General features: G+C 39.3%; 1 protein-coding gene, 1 long non-coding RNA gene and 1 pseudogene across 2 annotated transcripts in view; 1 reads left to right on the forward strand and 2 right to left on the reverse strand.

The window, feature by feature from the left end:
* The window catches only part of LOC109301125, a 19,807-nt gene extending 5,555 nt beyond the window's left edge, over positions 1-14,252 (reverse strand). The window contains exons 1-2 of the long non-coding RNA XR_002098438.1: positions 14,243-14,252; positions 13,693-13,696 (exon numbers count right to left, since the gene is read on the reverse strand). This is a non-coding gene — a long non-coding RNA (uncharacterized LOC109301125). The remainder of the gene's footprint in view (positions 1-13,692; positions 13,697-14,242) is intronic.
* The window catches only part of FAT4 (FAT atypical cadherin 4), a gene marked incomplete at its 5' end in the record, with an annotated part of 260,980 nt that overhangs the window by 227,833 nt on the left and 9,711 nt on the right, over positions 1-23,436 (reverse strand). The gene's annotated exons all lie outside the window — the stretch shown is intronic.
* LOC109301124 lies at positions 15,780-16,149 on the forward strand (annotated as a pseudogene).

Below are 23,436 nucleotides of genomic sequence, written 5' to 3' on the forward strand. Positions count from 1 at the left end.
TGCTTTGCACCCCCTCGTCCAAATCACTGATGAAGATATTGAACAGTGCAGGCCCAAGGACCGAGCCCTGTGGGACCCCACTTCCCACGTCCTTCCAGGTCGAGAAGGACCCATCCACTACCACCCTCTGGGTGCGACTCTCTAACCAGTTGGCGACCCATTGGACTGTATGGGTGTCTACGCCACAGTCCCCCAGCTTTCTAATGAGAATGGGGTGAGAGACAGTATCAAAAGCCTTCCTGAAGTCTAGGAAAACTATATCCACTGCCACCCCTGCATCCAATGATTAATTCAATTATAATTATGGTTAAAAGTGTTCTTCAATATTACTAAAAGCTGAAGAATAATTATTTAATTAGCTATTTTAATCCAACAGTCAAGGTCTAAGATTTCATATAAGTTCAGTGGCCTTAGTTATATACACATTATAGGCACCAACTGGTTACTTAAGTATTCATTATTATACTATATAATATGTACCTGTTTGTTTGTTTTAATATTTCAGAACCTAAATCATTTTTGGTTTCTTCATGCAAGTACTTTTGCTGAAATCAGAAGTCCTCACTGCAATTCTTGATTAGGTCATATTTCAACAAAGTTAAATTCAGTCTCCACTGAAGGACTTCAAAGTGTTAGGAGATCACTCTATGCTTTATGGTAGAGTTCCACCTCACTTATCTTTATGAGTTATTCAACTAAAAATAAGTGAAAAAAGGGACCACTCAAAGACTAAAAACTGGATCTGCATAAGGATGTGGGCAGCCTGCTTATAGTATATAGGGTCAAAGTAAAACATTTCTGAGGTAAAGTGTTTTTATATCATGACTCTAAGCTTAACTGCAGTCCTTGATACAACCTCAGCGTATGAAGTTTAACCTTCTTTTAAAGAGAATGTTGATATATAACCTCAGTTAAATTATTTGTAACACTGAGGATTGAATTATATGGTTTTTTGCATATATGTCTGGGTTTTCTATCAAATGAAGGTACCAAACAATGATAATAAAGTGAAGAATTTTTTTATCTACTAATATCACATTTAGGTTGTGATTTTCAGAAGTAGTAAACACTGGCTGAACCCCATTCTACTGGGTGCCTCTACATGTGCACTTTACTGAGGAGTAGACTAATTAGTTTCGCAGTAGAGCAGCACTGTCTACACATGTGCCAGTATTAGGACACAGTAAGCTAATTAACTCTGCTATAAAATAGGACTGTTGGGGACAGTACTATCTTACAGCAGAGTAACTAAGTGCAATGAAAAGCTAGTGACGGACTGGCTGGGGCACATGGGTGCTAAAGTGAGAGAGCTGACAGCTACCTAGCCACATGACTCTGCACTTTCGGCACCCTCCTACCTCAGCCATCCCATCTGATGCCATCAACCAAAGCCTAGGGCCCTGGGTGATGCCACCCTCCTGCCTCAGCCCAGAGTCTGATGCCATCACCCAGAGCCTAGGGCTGACCCCCAAAGCCTGCTGCCAGCCCAGGCTCGCTCTGCCCCAGACCAAAGGGCTGCTATCACAGGCGTATGTGTAGATGCTGTGCCCAGGAGCAGTATACTTCAGCTCAAAGTGCTCCAAAGTTTATCATGTCACATTAATTGCACATATAGATGCACCTGATCAAGTAAAAAGTTAAACATTAAGAGCTGTATTTAGCTGAATAGCTTCAAACCAGAGAAAAAACGAACCATAAAGCCAGGATAGACAGATATAACACCAGCTACATTCTTCCCTTGTGTGCCAGTGACTGCAGAAAAAAATCACAGAGTGTAACTATGGTAAGTAACAGAATGAATACAGAATAAAAATACAAATGACATTATTCTAGGAAGAATACTTAGCTGTGCTTGTTTGCCACAACTTGACCAATTGAATGTTCTCTCTCAAAAGTTGCCTAAACACTGAGAACGCACAGGTGAGTTTCTAAAAGTCGTAAACATGATCCACTACACAATTTAATCTATTCATTTGGGTCTTCTTTAAGAAACGTGCTAGTCATAACATCAAATTGCAGCATTGAATTTGGGTCTCCTGTGAGTTCAGAGTATAATTGACTTTTACAAGCTTTGTTCCCATGATGACATACAAATAATTACTTGTATTGCAGCAAAATTAAGCATAACCCTTTACTAAAATGAATTATTTTAAGCTCCCTGTTTATTTATGGTTGAGATCAAACGTGATGTACAAAACGGGAAGAGCAAAAATATTGTGGCCAAGAGCAGCATTCCCAGCAAGAAGGCATAAAAGGAGGAAAAGAAGGGCCGACTCAATTTAAATAAAAGTCTTTGGTTAATTACTTGTCCTAACAGTAGCCAAATCACTTGATTTCTTTTTTTCCTGTGTGGTTTTTTTTCTTCAGTTGGACTGCATGCAGTTCCAACCTGGTTACTTAAAAACTTGAACAGAACAGTTATAAATGTACCATATAATAGGATAACAGCTAATGCACATAATCCACAAGTAACAAAATAGGCAGAGTAAAGGAGATCTCTCTGTTCTGCCTGTAAGAAACCCCAGGGATGCATTGCGTCGCTTGCTTACCAAAGTGTCTCGATGCTTTCTACAAAGAGATGCCAGTGAAATCTTTCTTAGAAAAGATCTTTGGTTCTTAAAAGATTGTACTACTTCAGTAGTAAACTCACAATGAAATGAAAACACTAATTTGCATCAGCTTTAAGCATCTAAGTTCTAGGGCTACAAAGCTTATGTCTGATAAAGTACTCCTTCTCTTTAGCAATAATTGTAATGAAAATGCAAAGATCTGGCAAGTTACTTGCTTCTGAATTACTTCTCTATTGCCATGGAGAATTTGAAATATCCACCGCTGCACTGAAACAAAATGAGAAAAAGGAGATAGGATACTACTGTTATTAAGATTTCTTTCTTTCTTTTTTAAGCCTTGATGAGATAGTACTAAAAGTGATAGAAATGAATCAGAAGTAAACCAAGCCCTGCTGTCTGCAGAACAGCAGCATAAAATGCTAAATAAAAACAATACTACAAAACTTCTACTAAAAAAAACACAACTGAGTTTAGGACAAAGTAAATGCAAAGTACCTTAGGGGTTCACTCTATAATAGAGATAAAACTGATATAAAACAACAACAGCAATAAGATCTTTTTTCGGAGGGTCCATCACCTAAGCATTTTCTTTCTGTTCATTTTGAGTCGCATCTTAAGTTTACACACAGAAATAGTATTAATTCAAGTTGTGCAAAACACTTTACCTAAAAACCAGCACATGAACTAATGTGCTAATGCAAAAGGACTCTCATCATACAATGAAAAATTGTTACATGAATGGTACATTAACTTATTGGCCTTACTAAGCTATTCCACAACATTTTCCAAGGGAAGATACACTTACTAGTTTCTGACCCACCCTCAGCCTGTCTCTGTGTGCTGCCATGTTCAGAGTGGGGCCCTATAACTGTAAAGATTGGACACAAGTCCCTGTGCCCTCAGCCACTACAATTTTGGCTGACAGGTACCTAACTAATCACTTCTGAAAATTGAATTTAGGTGCTTTTGAAAACTTTACCTTTATAAAGAACTTAATCATAGCTTAAAAACTTATTTAATGATGACATTAATAGAATAAAGCTGCCATCATGAAAAACATTACAATGTAAATTGGAACCTACTGCCCAAATGAAACTGTATCATCCAAAAGGAGATAAGCTGGTAATTTTTCCACTGAGTTGAAGACATTTTAAAAATCTAGTGGAGCCAGATAAAACCTATTAGCCTGTAATGCAAACATCTCAATACAAGCATGCCAGGGACAGGCATCAATATTGTAAATTTTTCTAAAAGTATTTTCATATAGATTAACAGTCCTAGCTGTAAGATCCATAAAGGAATTCAGGTGAAAATGCCTGATTTTCTAGGCATTTACAGTCGTGCAAAATCCAGCACATGCAATTAGTGAAGTTGTCTGTTTAATATCAGTCACTTCTTGCATAAATCACTACTTAGATCCGAACATGGTGACTTGCCTAGGTAACAGCATATCAGCGACAGCCATGTATTTGTGTGTGTATCTGCACATTTTCGTAAATGGAACCCTTAATGGCTGGATTATGAAACAGTGGCAAAACTATGACTAAATCAAGCCACAATAAGCATCTTCCACTAGTTAAGCTACAACATGGACATCGACTGCAGAGGCAATCACAGAGTCCATACACAGAGCCAAGACAAGCAACAGGGTCAGAGCTATCCTTTCCAAAGAGGGAGGAGGCGGCAGTTGTGAGGGTCCTCTCCCTTCCATTCTTACTCAGTGGAAGTTGGCCAGGCATACAGAGGAGCATAAAAACACGTTTTCCGTAAACATGGGCCAAACTACAGTATTTCCTTCCTTGGTCAGCAAGCCTTGGAAGACATTGTGTCTGTTCCTGGTACAGTGTCTCTTGAAGTTGCTATTGTCCCAATACACTTCTAACTACAGCCCAGTACTGGGTTGGGCTTTAGAGGCACAGTGCAATACTAAGAATTTTCAGTGTTAAAGCTCTCAGTGTTTTCAATTTTCCTTCAACATTATAATAAATGCAGCTGTTTGTTCAATGTAATTAATTAAGAGGGGGAAAAAAATGTTTTTAAGCTTGTAAACTGTGCTCAGTTGATCTGGAAGCTATTGACAGACAATTAACATGGAAGCCCACAATACTATTTCTGTAGAAGTAACTTCTCAGAGTGCACAACCACACTTCGTCATTTAAAAACTCATAAATTAAAACCAAATCACTGCAGTTGAAACCACAGCACTACAACTTTCACACCAACATATGTAAACAAACATCTGTTAAACAGCTTCAGGATTGCCACAACATTACACAAAATTTCTTATTTTAATTGTTGTAAAGGTGAAGTTTTAGCCTGCACATTGCTGGAAAAAAAATCACCATACGTTACAAAGAGATAAGAGCACCACCAGTTAAATTATGCGGGGGCAAGTTCCCTTCCCTCATGCTCCTCCATGTGCAACTAAGCAGCTAGCATGTTGGGACATTTCACAGGGCCTGAGGATAGGGAAAGACCCTCTGCATGTTACAACAGCCCTAGCTTTCTGTATCCCCATTCCCCAGGGATCTCTATTTAGCATAGCCAGCTAATGTTAGATCTACTGGCAACGCACCACTCTTCCTCTGACTTGCCCCGAAATGCTTCCAAGCCCAAGATGCATTATGTTCAAAACATATCTCCTGCATCCATAAAAAGAGCAAACCTGCAACATCAGGACACTTCCATATCCTTCAGAGACTTTGTGACATAAAATCCAGAGCCCTGAAGAAGCATACTCTGGTACTAGAAAGCTTCTCTAAGGCCAGGTACAGACATTACACTTTTACTGGTGTCAGTGCTCCGAAACTGGTCTATACCCATAACAGAACAGAAGTTTGGTGCACATAGACTGATTTTAAAATGGCAAAATCCCATCTAAAATTTGCCCCCTCCCACTCAATCAAAGGGAAAATGTGTGTTTTCTTCACTACTCATCTAAACTACGCCCCTTACTTAAAACTGCATAACTTAGATCTCTACCGCCTTGGGCTTTCCGAATGTTTGGAACTAGCTTTTATTTATACCAACCACGCAGTTGATCCAATAAAAGATATTCACAAAAATCCTCATCTTTTACATTAAAAAAATCAAGAAACTTTGTAAATCACAACAGAAAGTTGGCTGCTCCCCAACTATCACCTCAAGTAAAAGATCTCATGCTAATTTAGGATGACAATAATAATTAAAAAATAATAATTGCTTTGATGCATCAAAGCTCTTTAAAGAATAAATCTTGTAACAGAAGATCCCTGATTTGGTGTGGCATACTCCAGTTTCAGCATTTTCATAGATTTCATAGACATTATGAAAGGGCTGGAAAGGACCTCAGAAGATCATCGAATCCAGCCCCCTTCCCCAAGGGCAGGAAGTCAGCTAGGGTCAAAGGATCCCAGCAAGATAAACGTCCAAACATTTCTTAAAAGAGTCCAGAGTAGGTGCTTGCACCACCTCTGGAAGGAGTCTATTCCAGGTCTTAGGGGCTTGGACAGTAAAAAAGTTTTTCCTTAGGTCCAGCCTAAAACAGTCTTGCAGGAGTTTATGACCGTTAGACCTTGTCATCCCTTGAGGCGCTCTGGTGAACAGGTGTTCCCCAGATCCTGATGCACACCCTGTGTGTACTTGCAGGCTGCCATTTTGATTAAAACTGTAATTTTGATTACAACCTATGTGAAGTAGATTTTTGACCCAGCTATCTTAAGGTATTAATCATTTCTTTTATTCACTCTAAGCTTACAGAAGTAGGACATGCTTTACCTCATAAAGATTATACTGGGCAGTCAACAATAACTTGTAATGGCATTAGGTAGGTTGACTTAACGTTAAATTTCATATTTTAACAGATGATCGGAATGAAACGATTTCTATGTTCATGTTCTGCATGCCCTGCACCTCATTACTTTCCACTAAGGATTAAGAAATGTCCACACAGCAAACAGGCATTCTACACAGGATGGATAATACTTTACCAGAATGCTGTTTTTCACCTCTAGTGCTTGCAATAAATGAAATAGCAACTGTTACCAAACTGTTACATAGATGGTATTCTATCTGCACCCCTGGGGGGAGAGGCAGCTTTTCTCACTCCAGAAAACCAAATGACTTGGAACATGTATTATTATACTCAAATCCTGACACCTATCACACAGAATTTAATGCTTTTGGTTATATATAGAACATTGTACAATATTCAGCTGGTTTCCATTCTACACAACAACAATTCCAAATGTCTTATGTTTGCATCTTTTTATAACCATTTTACATGCTCAGTAGGAGCAACAGAAAAAAGGACTTAGTTAATCATTAAGCTTTTCTTCTAAAATAAAGCCATGCTGACTGTCTCAATTAATCAATGTCTTTTGGAGTCACAAAGGAAATCTAATGCAGTTTTCTTTAATTCAGAATCTTTTATCCAAATGTCAGACATATAGCATTATGAAAAGAGAGGCAGATGGCTAGGTATTTGTTAAAATAACATGAAAAATTTGTATTTCTGTTTAGTAGTCCTGAAGTACTTGCAGCTAATGGAAAACAATTGATCCTTACCACCTGCTTACTGATGTAATTTTCATAGGTGCAAAGAAGAATTAAAGTTTCTTGACTAATAACTGAGCTTCTTTTAAAGAAAATCTCTTTAAAAGAAGCTCAGTTAAATATTTTTTTTTAAACACTGAGAAATGAACTATATGGTATTTTTCATATATTTCTGTGTTTTCTACCAAATAAAAGTACCAAATAATGAAAATAAAGTGAAGAACTTCTTAACCTGCTAATATCTATAACATCTGAGTTGTGATTTTCAAAAGTACTAAACACCGGCTGAAATTTGTTCCTACTGAAGTCAAAATTAAATGTTAAGAGTTACATTTAGCTGAATAGTTGCAGAGCAGAGAAAAACACAGACCATGAAACTAGGAAGGCCAGACAACGATAGCTACATTTCTCCCTTGTGTGTCAATGGCTGCAAAAATAATCACAGAGCATAACTATACCAACCAAATGGTTCATTGGGTTCAGCTTAACTTTTTCTTCAATTTTTGAGGCATCATTGATGCCCAGGCAAACAAATTCTAACAAATCCACAACCTTCTTCTGTGCAAAGATACAATTTGCATCCAAATTTCACTGGGCGTGTCCTCATGAGTGCACGTGTGCATTTCCCTGGGGACGAATAGCAGCAGCTCATAATTATGCCACTGTACTTGTCCCCAGGAAACACCCCTGCAAGCATGCTCTGGGGCACGGCAAATTACCACACTTGGGGTATGGGAAGCTGGGGCCAGCACCTGTAGCGGCAGCGATTTGGGTGCATGGACCCTGGCCAGCAGCCAGAGTGCGGTGGTGTACACTACAGCCATGTGTGCCACCCTGCTTTTTTTGGCACATTTTTTTAGCTACCAAGATTTCCTGGTATCTTACTTGGCTCTGCGCTGCAAATATGCATTACAGAAAACTTTTTCAGATGTGCTACGTGTTTTGTGGCACCTCGAAAGCATCTGACATGCTGCAAAGTGCACCTGCCCACTTGTCTTGATGCACTCACTGAGTCTGAATTTACAGAGTTATTGGAAAATTATCCCCTCAAATATGAGAGCTGGTCAGTAAGGAAAATGCCAATACAAAGTGGAAGAAAACAGAGGTATATGCCCTTCGTCATGCCACAAATGCCCAAATGTGTAACCACAGCAAAAGTCAGTATAAATTTGTGCCACTGTTTTGCTGCAGATGTCTGTTCATTTTAAGGCAGAGGAGCACTGGCAGCCCAGAGCTGCCCACACTCCCCAGCTGCTCTAGGCAGGTTCCCAGTCCTGTGAGTCCCAAAAAATCCCCTACAGATGTGTGTAAGGTATGAACCTCAGTTCCCTAGAGGAGAATGCCTGGGGTGCTCAGGATCAGACACCTGAAGCTCTGGGAGTACCTGCCCAGGTTTCCCCATTTGCAGAGGCATGTCCCCAGCTGGAATCCATGGGCATGCCTCTGCAAGCAGGAAACCCTAGGTTTTCTCACTTACAGAGGCATGTCTGGCCATTCTGATTTGCAGGCCCTGACTCTGTTCTTATACTAGAGTGTGTTAACTCTCAACGTTGGCTCTAGCAAGGACTTTGTAAAATATTTCACATCCTTTATAAGTGACAGGTTATTTTAAAACAAGCTCGGGATCTGGAAATAAGTATGTTTTGCACAGGAAAGTGGGGGCAAATGTGTGCGCAAAACAAATACTGGACTAGTAAAAGCTCTTGCAGGTAGAATTTGGGGCATTTTCTCATTGAGTTGTTCCCTGGATAAAAGATTTACAGCTGCATTTCTATTTAAAAAGAAAACAACAAATTTCAAGATCTCTGTTGACTTGATGATAGGAAACTGAGAAGACAATTCAATATGAAATTTGTTTGTCCTAGCAGGAAGTCAGAAGGCTTGTTTTTCCCTTATGTCCATTAGTAATCCTGTGACTTTCCAGCTGTGATCAGTGGGAAACATTGCTTCCACCATTTACAAAACAGAAATCTTTCTTAATGTGTTTTAATAAAGAACAAAAGGCATAATTTCCAGTCGCTCTCTTCCAAGTCTATATTGATGGATAAAATTGCTTATGGATATAATGAAACACTCCAGTGGCAACAATTTATTTCTGCAATCAATTTAATGCTCACATATGGCACATTTTGATAATGGTGATTTTTTTCAACATTACTTTAATTCTAAAAAGAACTGAAACATGCTTACATAAACAATGCATGTCATGCTCTTTCCCTGACATTTCTGTTCTCCAGTATTTCTGTACCCTTCCAAACCAAAAAAAGTAAAGGCCTGCAATCACGAATATGCTCTCCTTAGTAGGGAAACATATTTATATAAATATTTACTGCACAAAAGAAACAAATGAGTAATATATCTGAGCACTGAGTAGATAAAAAACACCCACCGTGTTCTTCAATACCAATTAGCAAGTTATTATTTTCACCATCACTGCGCAAAGACCACACTGTCCATAAATGGAACAAGAAAATAACTGCAACCAAATAAAATTTGTGAATGATTCTGACAGGAAAGAAAGTATAACTCCTATCAAACTATCTGCAAGTAATACAAAAATCAAGGATCTGACTATATCCTCCCACAGCCAAACCCATAGGAAGAAACTTGGAATGAGGAAGAAGATTGCACAAAGGTTCCTGTGGAGCACAGCACTTCATCCAGTTTGCTAGCCCAAGGGATTTAACAACCAGATTCTACAAATCCCTAACATCTGTGGAGTTTTCAAGAGATCCACCAGAAACACATTCCTCCACCATGAGAAAGCTATATGAAGAAAAAAAATACATCACTTCAAAGAGATATTAGGGCCATGGACAAACTATCTGAGTGTCACAGTTTGTGATGGTATGACTGTCAGCTTGAAATTAAATGGCTGTTGAAAAAAAGACTTATGGAGGACCCTTAAAAGCCTGAAACTAAAACATTAATTTGTTTTTTCTGTTTAAATCCAGAGAGCACAGAACAAACTGCTGGGCAGATACAGAGAGGTTTATCTGAATCAACGTTAAATAAACAGGCCATAAGCAAAGGTGTCTTTGACAGAGGAAAGATATTATTATGCTGAATATTACCAAAGAAATAATTACTTTTAAAAATAAAGGGGGCTAGGGACAGAAATTACACATAAACAAGTTTAAGTCATCAGAAACTGGTTTAAACCTATAACAGAACAGAAGCTCAGTGCACATAAACCAGTTGCAAAATGGCTGAAACTGTTTTTGGATAAACCGGGTTGAATGTAGTATCAGACTTAACTGATTTGGGTCAAACTGGTGTATGAAACTTCTGCCCCAGATCCCTTCCTGGTTCAAGTTAAATCACAGTCCCCCAGCATGCTTTCCAACCCTGGGCTGTGCTGTCTGCTCCAGCAGAAGAGGGCAGGGGGAGGGGGGAATGAGGGAGGGAGGCAGGGACTGTTTCCCCTCCCCACTACAAAACCCCGCTATGGCTTGTAGCTAGGGAGGGGGGTTAAACCCACTTTCCCTTCTCCCCCTCATACCCCCAATACAGAGCTGCCCTGCTGCTAAACTTACTGAAACTTACTGCTGGCTGTGACTGTGGACTACAAATCCCAGAGGCACCTGGAAGCAGGAAGAAGAAGTGTTGAGCAACCCTAGAGAGTCCTGCTACTGTGCTCCTGGACTGCAAATCCCAGAGACCTCAGGGGCAGCAGGAAGAGGAAACAAATACACAGACCATGCTGGCTATGTCCCAAAGAGCTGTGGTCTAATGCCCCCTGCTTCTGGCCAGAGCCACTGTGTGGCTGCATTTCCTGAATGAAAAGTAAATGTGTCCCCGGTTGTTTTTCAGTTTAATCTCTTCAGTTTAGACTAATATGTAAAGACTGAATTCATTCAGCCTCAGGCTTTTTGACTGTCTGTACTCACCCCAGGTATAAATCAAGAGATGGGTATGGATGTAAGGTAATACAAATGAAATAAACAGTGTTAAAAAATAGCAAAGACTGTATACAATGCCCCCTTCCCTACCCAAAAAACCCCAACAAAACCCCAAAACTGATGGAAGTTAAAAGCCAGATTAAAAGAAACTAAAATAACTATCCAAAAGGGAATCAGAGGATAGCTTTTGTTAAAAATAAATTAGCTAAGAAAATACACCTGTTCCCATCTCAAAACTCTTTTGAGTCCAAATATGAAAACTCTGTAGTATGAAACTACTCAAACATCACTTGCGTATTGATGCCAAGACTTGTACATTTTTCCAGGTAGGGTTTCTGTTACTCAAAGCAGGGCTAGGCAGTAGAGTCTGAAAGCTGCAGAGCCCCAGATAACGAACAGGCTGAGCTGCACTTAGCTCATGAGGAGGAGCAGCCTGGAACTATATAAGCCTTGCACCTGAGCCAGAACCAGAGGAAGGAGCTTGCTACTGGGAGCAGCGAGCAGTACTGTGGGGGACCTGGAGACTGACCCTAGCTGTGCTAGCTAAAGAGCTCCCTGGGCTGAGTGGAGATGCAATATGGGAGACTGGAAATTGTATGTCCAGGAAGGCCTAGGCTGGGAGAAGCCAGCAGAACTCAGTAGAAGCCTGAGGAGAGCTTAGAGAAAAGCAACCCAGTCGCACTTGATTGTGTTTGTGTTTTCCTTTATGTTGTTGCTGAGGCTCTGGTGCAAGGGAGTAGCTGAAAGAGGAGGGAAAGAGGCCATGGAAAATGTCCCATAGACAGGCTTAGATTATTGAGTTGGCAGACTGCCAGACACCTGGTGAACTGAGACCAGGCTGTCTGAGCCTCAGACAGTGCAGGGCAAGGCACACAGGACCGCCCTTCTGGTTCTCTGGAGGCAACCTCCCAGAGTTATAATAACTAAGGCATGGCAGATGAAGATAGGGTAGTACTCAAAGTAAGACTATAGTAGAAGGGTCAAAATAAGAGTGGCCACAAGGAGGCGCCACTCACTGCTAGCAGCAGATCCCATTACAAAGACCTCGGTCCTAAAAGTGGATCCACGTGAGTAGGCCCTTACACCTGTGAATGAACAAAGCTTCACACCATCACAGGGGTCCACCCAGGCAGATCTGATTGCCAGATTGGAACCTATCATTTCCTATATGTTTGTCCAGAACTTCTCTCACTTCAAGAACTACCTGAGATACAAATAAACAATCAATAACAATGGTTTAAAATAACAAATGCATTTTAGTTGTGGGTGCACAACTTCCAAAAAAATCCAAAAAATGTAAAAATAAATGTTTTATTTATCTATGAGTTTCAGTTACAAGGTAAATTAACCCAAACTGAATTAAAACTATTTTGTTTTCATGTTGCATACACAGGTATTTTTCAAACTTTCATAACAGTGAATCATTTTAAGATAATATAAAATTATCTCGGGTCAATCCAGAATGTTAAGAACTATGACCTGATCAAACTACGGTGGATTCTTCATATAAAAATCATGAAGACTCAGAAAGAAAAGAGAATGATTATAAAAACATTTTCTATACCACATCACACATTAGAGATTGATTTATGATGGCAATAGCTCACTCTGGGGAAAAACATAATCCACTTGTGACCACAACAGAATCTCAGCACAATCACCCTCTTCTGACTGCAGTGAAAGACAGATCATTGCCTTTTCGGGATTTGTTGCTGAAGTATTAGAGCCATTACATATTTCCAAAATAGAAACTATGGATAAAATATTAGATTCTCAGAATAAATATTTTACTGTATCTTATATTTTATTGCTAACATGCAACAACTTTTCCATAAAGATTTATATGAGTAAATTTACATTTTAGATAAAGTTTTAAAATTGTTTATTTTTGGCAAAATGTATAGGTATATCAGATACCAGTCCTATATTTATCACAAATAAATTATTTTCTCTATATTTGTATTTGGACTTATTTGTTGAATATTATACAAATAAACCAAAACTTTCTAAAGCAAACTCAGGAACCAAACGGTACATTCTAAAACAAACACGCTACTGCATGTGAAGGATTTCTCCACTTACAACCAAAATACTGAAGGCACACCTCTCTGTTCTCTTCCTAGCCAATGAGCCCTAAAATATCTTGAAAGCTGTAGGCTGCACATGTAGAGGGAGTTACGTTAGCAACAGTGCAAACCCAACTCAGGAGATTCTCCAATATGCATGCACACACACATATAAACATGCCCCCAAACACACCCACACGCATGTGCATGGACATGTACACACACACACGATAGATCATCTCCAGACTGAGTCTTCACATCTCAAGTTGTGTAGTAATCCAGAGCAGCACTGAAGAGGGAGAGGATAACAGCATACTGGGCTGCAGTAGTAGGAGCGGTGCCAGCAGATCAAGGGAAATAATTATTCCACTCTACTCTGCACTTTTGAGGCCACATCTGGAGTAATGTGTTCAGTTTTGGGGCCCCCACTATAGAAAGGATGTGGACAAATTGGAAAGGGTCCAGCGGAGGGGAACAAAAATGGTTCAGGGGCTTGGGCACTTGACTTGAAAAGAGGCTGTGGGAAGTGGATTTATTTAGTCTGGAAAAGAGAAGACTATGGGGATTTAAAAGCAACCTGCAACTACCTGAAGGCTGGTTCCAAAGAGGATGGAATTAAACTGTTCTCAGTGATGACAGAACAAGGAAGAACTGTCTCAAGTTACAGCGAGGGAGGTATAGGTTGGATATTAAGAAAAACATTCTCACTAGGAGGATGGTGAAGCACTGAAACAGGTTACCTAGAGGTGGCAGAATCTCCATCGTTGGAAGTTTTTAAGGCCCAGCTTGATGAAGCCCTGGCAAAGAGAATTAGCAGATCAGTTTCATTGTTTCACCTTAGTACTTACATTCAGGGCTTCAGGGCTATGGGTATCAACTCCAGTTGTAGCAAAGGATTCCGTGAGTCAGGAAACATTTTTTTCATATGTAGGAAGGACCTAACAAATGGGCTTTGCTCAACTTTGACTGCAGGCTTACAAGATATCTCATAATATCTTTTTTACCCTACAATTAAAAACATTACTGCCATAAAGCATGCTCTCCTACCCCTTCTCTCTCTCTCTCTCTCTCTCTCTCTCTCTCTCTCTCTCTCTCTCACACACATGCACACACACACACACACACACACACACACACACACAGCTGAGCAGAAAGAAAAAAAAACAATAACAGACACCTTTATCAGTTGCAGCCATCTGTGTTCCTTTGGTTTGATCCAAGTATTTTGGCAGGCATGTATGTAGTTTTCTCCTACTCCATTATGATCTTACCCTGCAAAGAAAATGTTCACTCCTATTTCCTCCTTTCTCCATGAGTTCAAGGGTCAAGTAGCGTTCTAAATCTGTCCATGGCTGAACTTAAAATAACAAGGCATCATTGCTTAGGCTTAATTAGATGTGATCTCAACATGATCTTTTAAATTTATTTTGAATAATTACTATCATCTGATAACATTACACCTGGCAACATACATAAGCTGATAAATAACATGGGATTTTCAAACTAAGATATATGAAGCACTTGGTATTAAAGTGTATAATAAAGATATAACTATATGAATAAAAAGCATAAGATTTAACTCATCTTTCAAGTTAAAAGCCTTTTGTAAAAAAAAGTCCGCTGCTCCTGTAATATAGAAAACTGAAAAGCAGGCTAGGATAATCAGTTTTTGTATTAGTAATCATATTTATAAATTAATCCTGTGTAATGTAAAGGTCTTCTACATGACTATACGGGAGAATGCATTTTTTTTAACCATTTGTCCACCAAATCCCAAGGGCCCCAAATACCTAGGAAAGTCAGCAACAAAACTCCCATTGATGTCCAAGAGCAGAATCAGGCTCAAAAACAAAAAAACAAAAAAACAAAAAATCAGTGAGTTACAACCATATACAAACAAAAATACAGATTCTTAAAGAATAAAGAGGTAATAAATCAGAGAGCTCAATTGCTCTTTTGCATTTGATGGATTAAGAAGATCTTCAAAACAGAAACTGAGAAAGAGGAGGGGGAAATAAGAAAAGGAAAAATGTAACATGGTGTATGAAACCCCCTTAGAAAATATCAATCTTTTCACTAAACATTATATATTAAAGGTCAGGCATCTTATTACATCTTCTAAAATATTTAAACAATTTGCCAAAAATAGCCCAAAAAGAAGTTGGCTTTTAAAATCTATTCTATAGTGTTTTCTTTTTGTTGTTCCGAAGTACAGCCTGTTTTCCCCATCTGCTGCAGGCATGCAAAACTGCGCTGTCCAAAACTGTGCATGCTCTCTCTCTCTAGGTGTAATTGTGCATATTGTTTACAAACATATGTACATATCTAGAGAGAAACAGAGTGAACTAAGTTGCGTACGTACACACCCATTTCAATATTACTGTATAGAGATAATATTTACACCTATGCATATACACGCACCTTGTGATATTCAGTAATTTTCCCTCTCTATCTCCTATACACAAAAGCTGCTTTTTGATCATTATTACAAATCAATTATGATAGTAAACTATCCCAGTTAAAAATGCACTCATTAAATATTAAATAAAGTACTTCTTTTCTGACACCATTTTAGAGCACAGAACTCTATTTAAAGAAAATTATTCCTTATATGTTGACATAACTGAAAATTAGAAGTATTTCTAGGGAAAAACAGAGCAGTGAATTTTAAAGTTCAGAGATGTAACTACAATTGAACAAAACTGAAAGTAGCATGATGCCAACAAACCCTCCAGGACAAGGTTTTAAGAGTAAAAATAGGATTACAATCTTGGCAGAACTAGACAAGACGACAAAATTACTTATGCAAAACTTGCTGACCACAAATCACCCTTGAGTCAGCATTGCACTTGCAAGATCTTCTCTTAGTAAGGATCTCCAGAATCACGCTGAGCAACAGCACATAAAAGCACAGCAAAAGCACATGTACATTCTTCTGGATGCTTCATAACCTAAGACTCTGCTTTTATAAATCTTATTCTTCCTGTCTTACCTCAGTTTGAGTTGTAGTAAGGGATGTTATTTTTCAGAGCGCAGCAAAGGAGACCTATACTTTGGTCAGCTGCCATCTCCAAAACTGCTTACATGGTCTATCAAGGAACAGAAGCCATTCTTAAAAAAACCTGAGTTTTATATTTTTATTTAAAAATTAAGAAGGCCTGCCCAATGTGGATTTAAAAAAAACCCAGTATTTCTAGAACAACTCTGTCCTGAAATAAATATAATGTTCACTGGGTAAATACATGAAAAAAGTTATGGAGTAAATTCATTAAACAAACAAAAAAAACTAGCTAAACTATTGAACCAGGTCATCTAAATTATTTATTGTTTGCACAAGTTTGGTGTATTCTGAATGTTGTTCAACAAGAAAAAAAAAATAGATATCATATTAAAGTGGAAAAATTACTAAAATGTGCAAAACCTAGAAATCTTGGTTCAGAAATGATAGTTTTTATTAGACCAACTAAGAAATCACAAAAAATATATCTGTCTTTGCAAGCTTTCAGGCACACATCCCATTCTTCAGGCTGAGGACCAATCCAGCATGGTAAAAATCCTCTTGGGTAGAAAATAAACTTTATTTTGCAAAGGGAACTTTGAGGCTGGAAGTCTGTTCCCTTAGGGTCTATGAGAGTCTGCATTTCTTTTTGTTTCAGACCAACATGCATGGGCGACTGGTGAGGGGGGAGCCAGTCAAGACTGTGAAAAGTCTTGCTGCCTTAGCGGGGTGGGGGGGCGGGTGTTCCCTGCAGCCAATCTCGCTGTCTGGGGGGAGTTCCCCAGCAGCCAGTTGCTGTGGCCAATCACTGCAGCTGCTTCCAGGAGTGGCTGTGGCCGCTTCTGGGAGCCGCTGCAGTGATTGGCCGGCACTTGCAGGTTGGGCAGGTTTCACTGCTGAGAAACTTTAAGTGAAGCAGGAATGAAAGTGGAGTTCAACCACACCACTGTATCACTTCTCCTCCCCCAAGGTATGCCTATGCTGGACTCCACTCCTGCTTTCATGCAGCTGCTAGGAAGAAAAGAAATAACAGGTGTTTTACAGCATCTCCATGCTTATATTCTGGGTAGAAAATCAGCTTCCCCACCTAAGACATGCACCCCAATTTTGGAAGGCTATTTTTGGCAGAAAATGTGATATGCAAGTAAATATGGTACTTTTCTTCTGGAAGTAAAACTCTCAGCTTTTAAACACTACTGTGTCAACAAAGCCAGAATAAGTAAGTTAGCAATAACCAAAGATAGAAAAAATATTTTTGAGTATATTTACCTAAAATTTTAACTCTATGCTCTTGTGTTAATTTTTACACTAATATCACATTAGTTGAAAACGTTTAGAAATAGAAACAATTATATGAATATCCCTCAAAATTAAGGAAGAATGTTATAAGGGACTTTTTTTTTTATATAAAATGCATCTTTCACAAGGGACAAGTACCATCTTGGCTTCATTTTTTTCTGCATACTGATTTTGCAGTCAAATATCAATATCAAGCAAATGTGCAATTCATGGACATTATCTAAGCAATGTTAAAAAAAGCTTGGGGCAGTTCCACATATTCATATTTGATTACTCATAAAAGATTGTATATGTGATCATATTCCTCACTCACAAAATGTGTTTGCATGTATGCATGTATGTATGTATAGCCTACTGTACTACACACACACGAAACACATTGACATTTTTAAAAGAGCTGTGTTAAACACGTGCATTTGTCAAACCCAGGGATATCCAATTTCCAGGCAGCCAAGGGCACATGCCTCAGTCCTGGGGACTGCATGAGCTGCAGGCCACAGCCCCTAGGGCCATTTATGTCATAGGCAACCCCTGTACCACCCAAGCAGCCCAGATGTCCCCTCCCACTATGCATGCTGCATAGCCAGCCCAGGTTCCCCCCAATCACTACCACCCTGGCCTGCCTCATGCACAGAACCCTCTTCCCCTTCCAGCTACACGTACCACTTGTACACACAACTGAGCAGGAAGTATAAATTGGAGAAGGGGCGGGGGGAAGCCCAAGGAAATCAGCAGCTATGACAAAAGCAATAGTGGGGGGAGTGAGTGGTAGTCAAGTCAGAGACCATGGGCCACATGTTAACACTTTGGGGGTTACATGCAGCCCATGGGCCACCAGTTGGACAATGCTCATCTAGCCCACGTAGTAGTCTATTGCAACTCTGCCTCTATTGACATTAATGATAATCTATTTAACAGGATTAAAATTAGCCCAGTGATAAAAAACTTTGTAAAATCCTATCAGTAACTCCTAAAGTGCATGAAATTCTCAATTAAAAGAAAAAAAGTTACACAGGCTATTATGAATAATACTATTTAAAAAAAAACCTGTCCAATGAGAAAACACTCTAACAAATAACGTGTGAATATTTTTCAAGTTAAAAAAGTGTGTTCAGAATAATGTTTGTCAGAACTAGGGCTATGCAACTTCCAGCAGCCATGTTCAAACCCCCAACGTATCAGAATTAGTACCTTTGTTCCCTCAATTCTATTCATACTCACTACACCTCAAAGCAAAAGGAAATTTAATTATGAGAACTGTGATGAACTAACAATATTTGTCTGTTTAATATTAAATTGAGATGGAACCCTTATTCATACCATTACCAAGAATACAATAGCAGAAGAGGTAAAAGGTTAAAATACAGGCTAGAAGAGGAGAGAAAGAGGTAGTTTTAATAAGGGTAGTTCAATAGGTAAGATGGGCTTAACTGATAACCTTATCTTAAGTGTCTGAACATACATTTATCATTCCTGTATCTATGTGATTTTGTATTATGAGAACAGCTTGAGTTCACATTATTTGGGAGACATAACAGTCTAACACTTGCCTCTCAGCATGTCCCATACTGAGTATAATTCAACAAATAATTAATCTGCTATGAAACATTGTAAGCATATCCAATTAATGTACACTGCAGGCAGAATGAAAGCTGTTCTTGTTCACTCTAATTAAACAGTAAGGGGCAACATTTAAAGTCTAAACCAGTTTCTTTAATGGTGTAAATTCTCTGTTGGATTTCCATAAATTGATGCAAGTAATCCAGGAATGGATTTATCATGGAAGTTAAAAATAACTCTCTATTGTAAAGATATTTTAGAAAACTCACAATGTAAAGATAAAGCTACTCAGGGAAGGAGTGCGAGATGATCTTCAGCCACGCCATTGCCTGTTCTGCTTTACAATTTCAGAGGAGTATAAAAGATAAAAAGGGAACTGTCTCCTGATTGACAATAAGCAAGCGATTGTCACCTGATCAGAAGTGTAAAATGTAAAAATCAGAGTTGACAAGTGTAGATCAGAGCTGTAGTCCAAACTGGTGGTCTCTGGGCCACAGGCCCAGGCTGCTTGCCTGGCTGCCATTCCCCTATTGCTCCAGCTGTAACAATATCCGCAGACTCCAGGTTTCCCCTCTGTCCTCCAGTTTTCACTACCTGCCCCTGGCACCAGGGGCAGAGCAGTGAGGTGTAGCATGTCCTGGGGGACTGGGGGTGAGTCTGTAGTCTGGGGGACATGTGACTTGCCCCAGTATAGCACATGGGCATACGACCTTCCTTGGTTCAGCTCATGAGGTGTGCAGCTTAGAAGCTGAATAGTCTTGGAGTAGACCATAAATACCACAGAAAAGTAAGGCTGAAAGACACCTCAGGAGGCCATCCACTCCAACCCCCTGCTCAAAACAGGTTCCTCCCTATCCAAGCCATCCTAGTCAGGAGTTTATCTAACCTGTTATTTAACCCTTTGGCAACAGCCCTCATGCAAAACCACCAGGCACAATACTCAAAACATCAAGAACTTGCCACACGTAAAGCAGAAGAATGAGGGCACTGTCAATGCCCTGTTACTGTAAAAGCAGAAAGCAGGAATACCTATGAAGCAAGCTGAGTGCTGCTATCATCGTCTGGTAAGTGTTTGCTTAAACACAATTGATTTTATGAGAAGAAAATTATGTTGATACATGATCTGTAAGTTCCCTAACAACTATGACATTATGAATGTATAAATGACTGGAGGAAATTAAATATAGAAAGATGGATCCTTTTCTTATATTATTTAGATTGAATGAACATTTTACTGCCCTCAGTTATAATAGTCATGTTAAGTATCTTTAATCTGTCAATATCAAAAAATGGATTGAGACAGGCATTTAAAAACTTAGTGTAATTGCCTGTCTAGTTGCTCAGGAAAGGAGATTTTATATTGAGCAGTTAGCCATTTGGCATGGTTGGGTAACATGAACCTGGGATCAAAATTAGAGAAGTTTTACTTTAGTTAAATCATGATGCTGCTTCACAGACTGGGTCAAGAAATCCCCATCTCAAACACTTACACTTGTTACATACTTAGTAGAGAATTTCTAGGCAAACGTCTTTGTTATTTTGTTGCTTCTTTTACATCTCAATTATATTACAGGAAACACAATAGCTTGATCACTGGAAAGGCAAAATAGGAAAATGTCATAGACATTACTCCTAATTATTCCATCAGGATGCACAGTTTGAACCCCCCCACCTCCAAGAAGGGAGCAGACTTGAACACTGATCAAAGGATATCAAGGGATCTCCCAGGAGAGTCAACAGGAAACCAAGACTTCTGCAGGGAACCTTCTGCACCATCCCTACCCCCTGTCTGCCCTTGACCTAACCCTTTGGCTCTACCAGAACCTGACTTAAAGCTTCTCTAGACAGAAGCTGCCCTGGGGAGCCCCCATCATAGAGGCACAAGGCTGAATCAATGACCAGTTAATGCAATGAAGATAGATTTCAACCACCTGAAGAAGGAGCCCTCAATACCCCTTCCAAATGTCAAAAAACCTTTGATTTGCGGACATAACTTGCACACACTTTATACATGTATAGAAGGTTTGCACAAAAACTTTACATAATGTGTGTCATTAAACCATGAGGGAAACACCACCTTTTCTTTTAACAAAGTTTTCTTTACAGAAATTATTGCTTCCTTAAAGTCCTTCTTTGAAAATCATTTGTATTATTACTATATAATAAGTACCTGTAATTTCACAGTATAACTATGGCTATCTATTTTGCAAATATTACTAATGTCATTTTGGTTTTTTACTCCACTGAGAAAACAAACAAAAATATCACTATATAAAACCACCAAGATTGCAGTCTAGACTCAAGTGGTCTAATTAAAAACAAGAAAGCAAATCAGTGTAAAGCAAAGCAATGGTTTCTCTAACATATCCTTTATTACTGTTGGCAAAAGTAGAGTAAGGCTGTAGGATTACTGAAACTAATCATAAAATGTATCACAGTGATCTGGCATCACTTTTGGCAACTATGACACTAAATATAATGGGTTAACAATTTATTTTTAAACTGAGATTCTCTATCCACAATAAATTTCCTTTTTAAAATTAGACCACTTGAGAGTTATGGCTTGTTTTTGAACAATAGTTTTGAACTAAACTAGATTTAGTTAGCAGCAATACAACTCCCTTGTCTACACTATCAAAACTACACTCAAAAGAACTGTCATAGAAGGGAGTTTCACTAATCTACATAAAATGGCTATGGCAATACACAAACTGTATGTAGACCATAACTTGGATTGTTATTTCAAAATGTATTCTATATTTTCCCAGTGAAACTCAATAACATCCAACCTCTTGAAAAAAGACAGTGAAGATATGTGGAACTTACTTATCTCTATACTATCAGTCACAGGCTAGGGGCAAAGAAGATCATTTTCACGGAAAGTCTCTTGCAGATCTGTAATTCACCAAATGCATAAGAAAAGCCCAGTGACCACAAATGAGAACAGTTTAGGAGAAAAAGATGACAATATAATTCATCACAGCACAGTTCATTATATTAACTATGCCTAACAGGACAGACACTACCACACTGCTGTCTATTTTCTCCAACAACCATTAAATGCAAAAATACCTTTAAAGCAGGGGCGAGGAAACTAAGACCCTCCTCCCTTTTATGAGATGCCCATCTCAGTGAACCACACACCTTCACATGTCGTCTTTCTGACCCCCACATGCTGCCTACCCTGGAAGCCAGCTTCAACAGAAGGAGTGAAAAGTACTCTTAGCAATGCCTAGCCCATGATCTGCTGCTTGCTTAAAAGTGGGTGATGAAGGTTCAACTCTGAATAAGGATGTCTTAGGACCTGGCTCTCCCATTCCCTAAGCAATACCCTAATCACTAAACCAGCAGTGCTCACCCTTCTAGTGCTGCAAGCCGGATCAATGGCATGAGGCTGGCCCAGCACTCCAGAATGAAGCTCTGTACTACCTCCACCCAACCCATCATCCTTCATTTGGTGCACAGGGCCACATCATCCAGGCTGTGGGACTCCCCATGAGTCCATAAATTGACAGCAAAGGAGCAGCAATTACTGCCACTTTTCCTCTGCCACCAAATTTTCATACACTGCGGAGCCCTGCAGGTGAGATGGCTAGCTTCTGAAGGCCAGATGTGAACTAAAAGAAGGGCTCCCCTCCCCCAACATCACTAATTAGTGGCAGAACAAAACGCAACTTTTCCAGCACTTAGAGCAGAGTATACACAAATACCCTGTCAGAACAGGGCTGCAATAGAATGTAAGTGCCCTCAGAAGAGCAAGAAGAATTGCACTGAGGGGGTGGTAGGATCTAAAAAGTTGCTAAATAGCTAACATAACACTTAAATAGCTAAAGTTTGCTTCGGAAGTGCTACATGCCCTCCACTGAGGAAGACCTGGGTTTGGGTCTCCATTTCCTCTAAAATTTCCAGGAAAGCATTTTTCCTAGATGAGTTGATTTTCTTCAAATAGCCAGGCAGAAAAAAAAAAGTAAAAATCTCTGAGAGGGAAGTTCAACAGCTTCCAGGTCATATGGTATTGCTCCAGTGATGGGGCAAGGATATAAGAAATGATGCATTCATTGATAAAACAATGAAAGGACTTGAATTATGTCTACTGTACCAATTGGCTGTCCCTATATTTATTAGTCTACCAGTGTCATTACTTGAACACAGCTACACTGCTTCCAGATAGGAGGTGGCCTATCCAAACTTAATGATGCCACTGCTAGACATGATAATGTTACTATGTAAACCTGCCTCTAGTGGACTGAGCAAAGGAGAACCAAATTCCATTGCTAGCTCTGCCACTGGTCTGCAGAGTGACCTTGGGCTAATATCTCCATCATGCAACACCTGATTTTCGCCAGCTCGAAAAACTGCACCGCCTTCGTAAATCCACTCTGAAATCTACTGGTTTCAGAAGAGCACTGTATAAGATTTCAAATGCTATACTGTTAACATAACAGGACTAGAGATTTTCTTCTTCACCGTAAAGCAACCAAAATGCTGGCTTGCATCCATAGATGCTT

This window comes from Gavialis gangeticus, unplaced genomic scaffold (genome assembly GCF_001723915.1).
Source record: "Gavialis gangeticus isolate Ggan-Ray unplaced genomic scaffold, GavGan_comp1, whole genome shotgun sequence".
NCBI lineage: Eukaryota > Metazoa > Chordata > Crocodylia > Gavialidae > Gavialis > Gavialis gangeticus.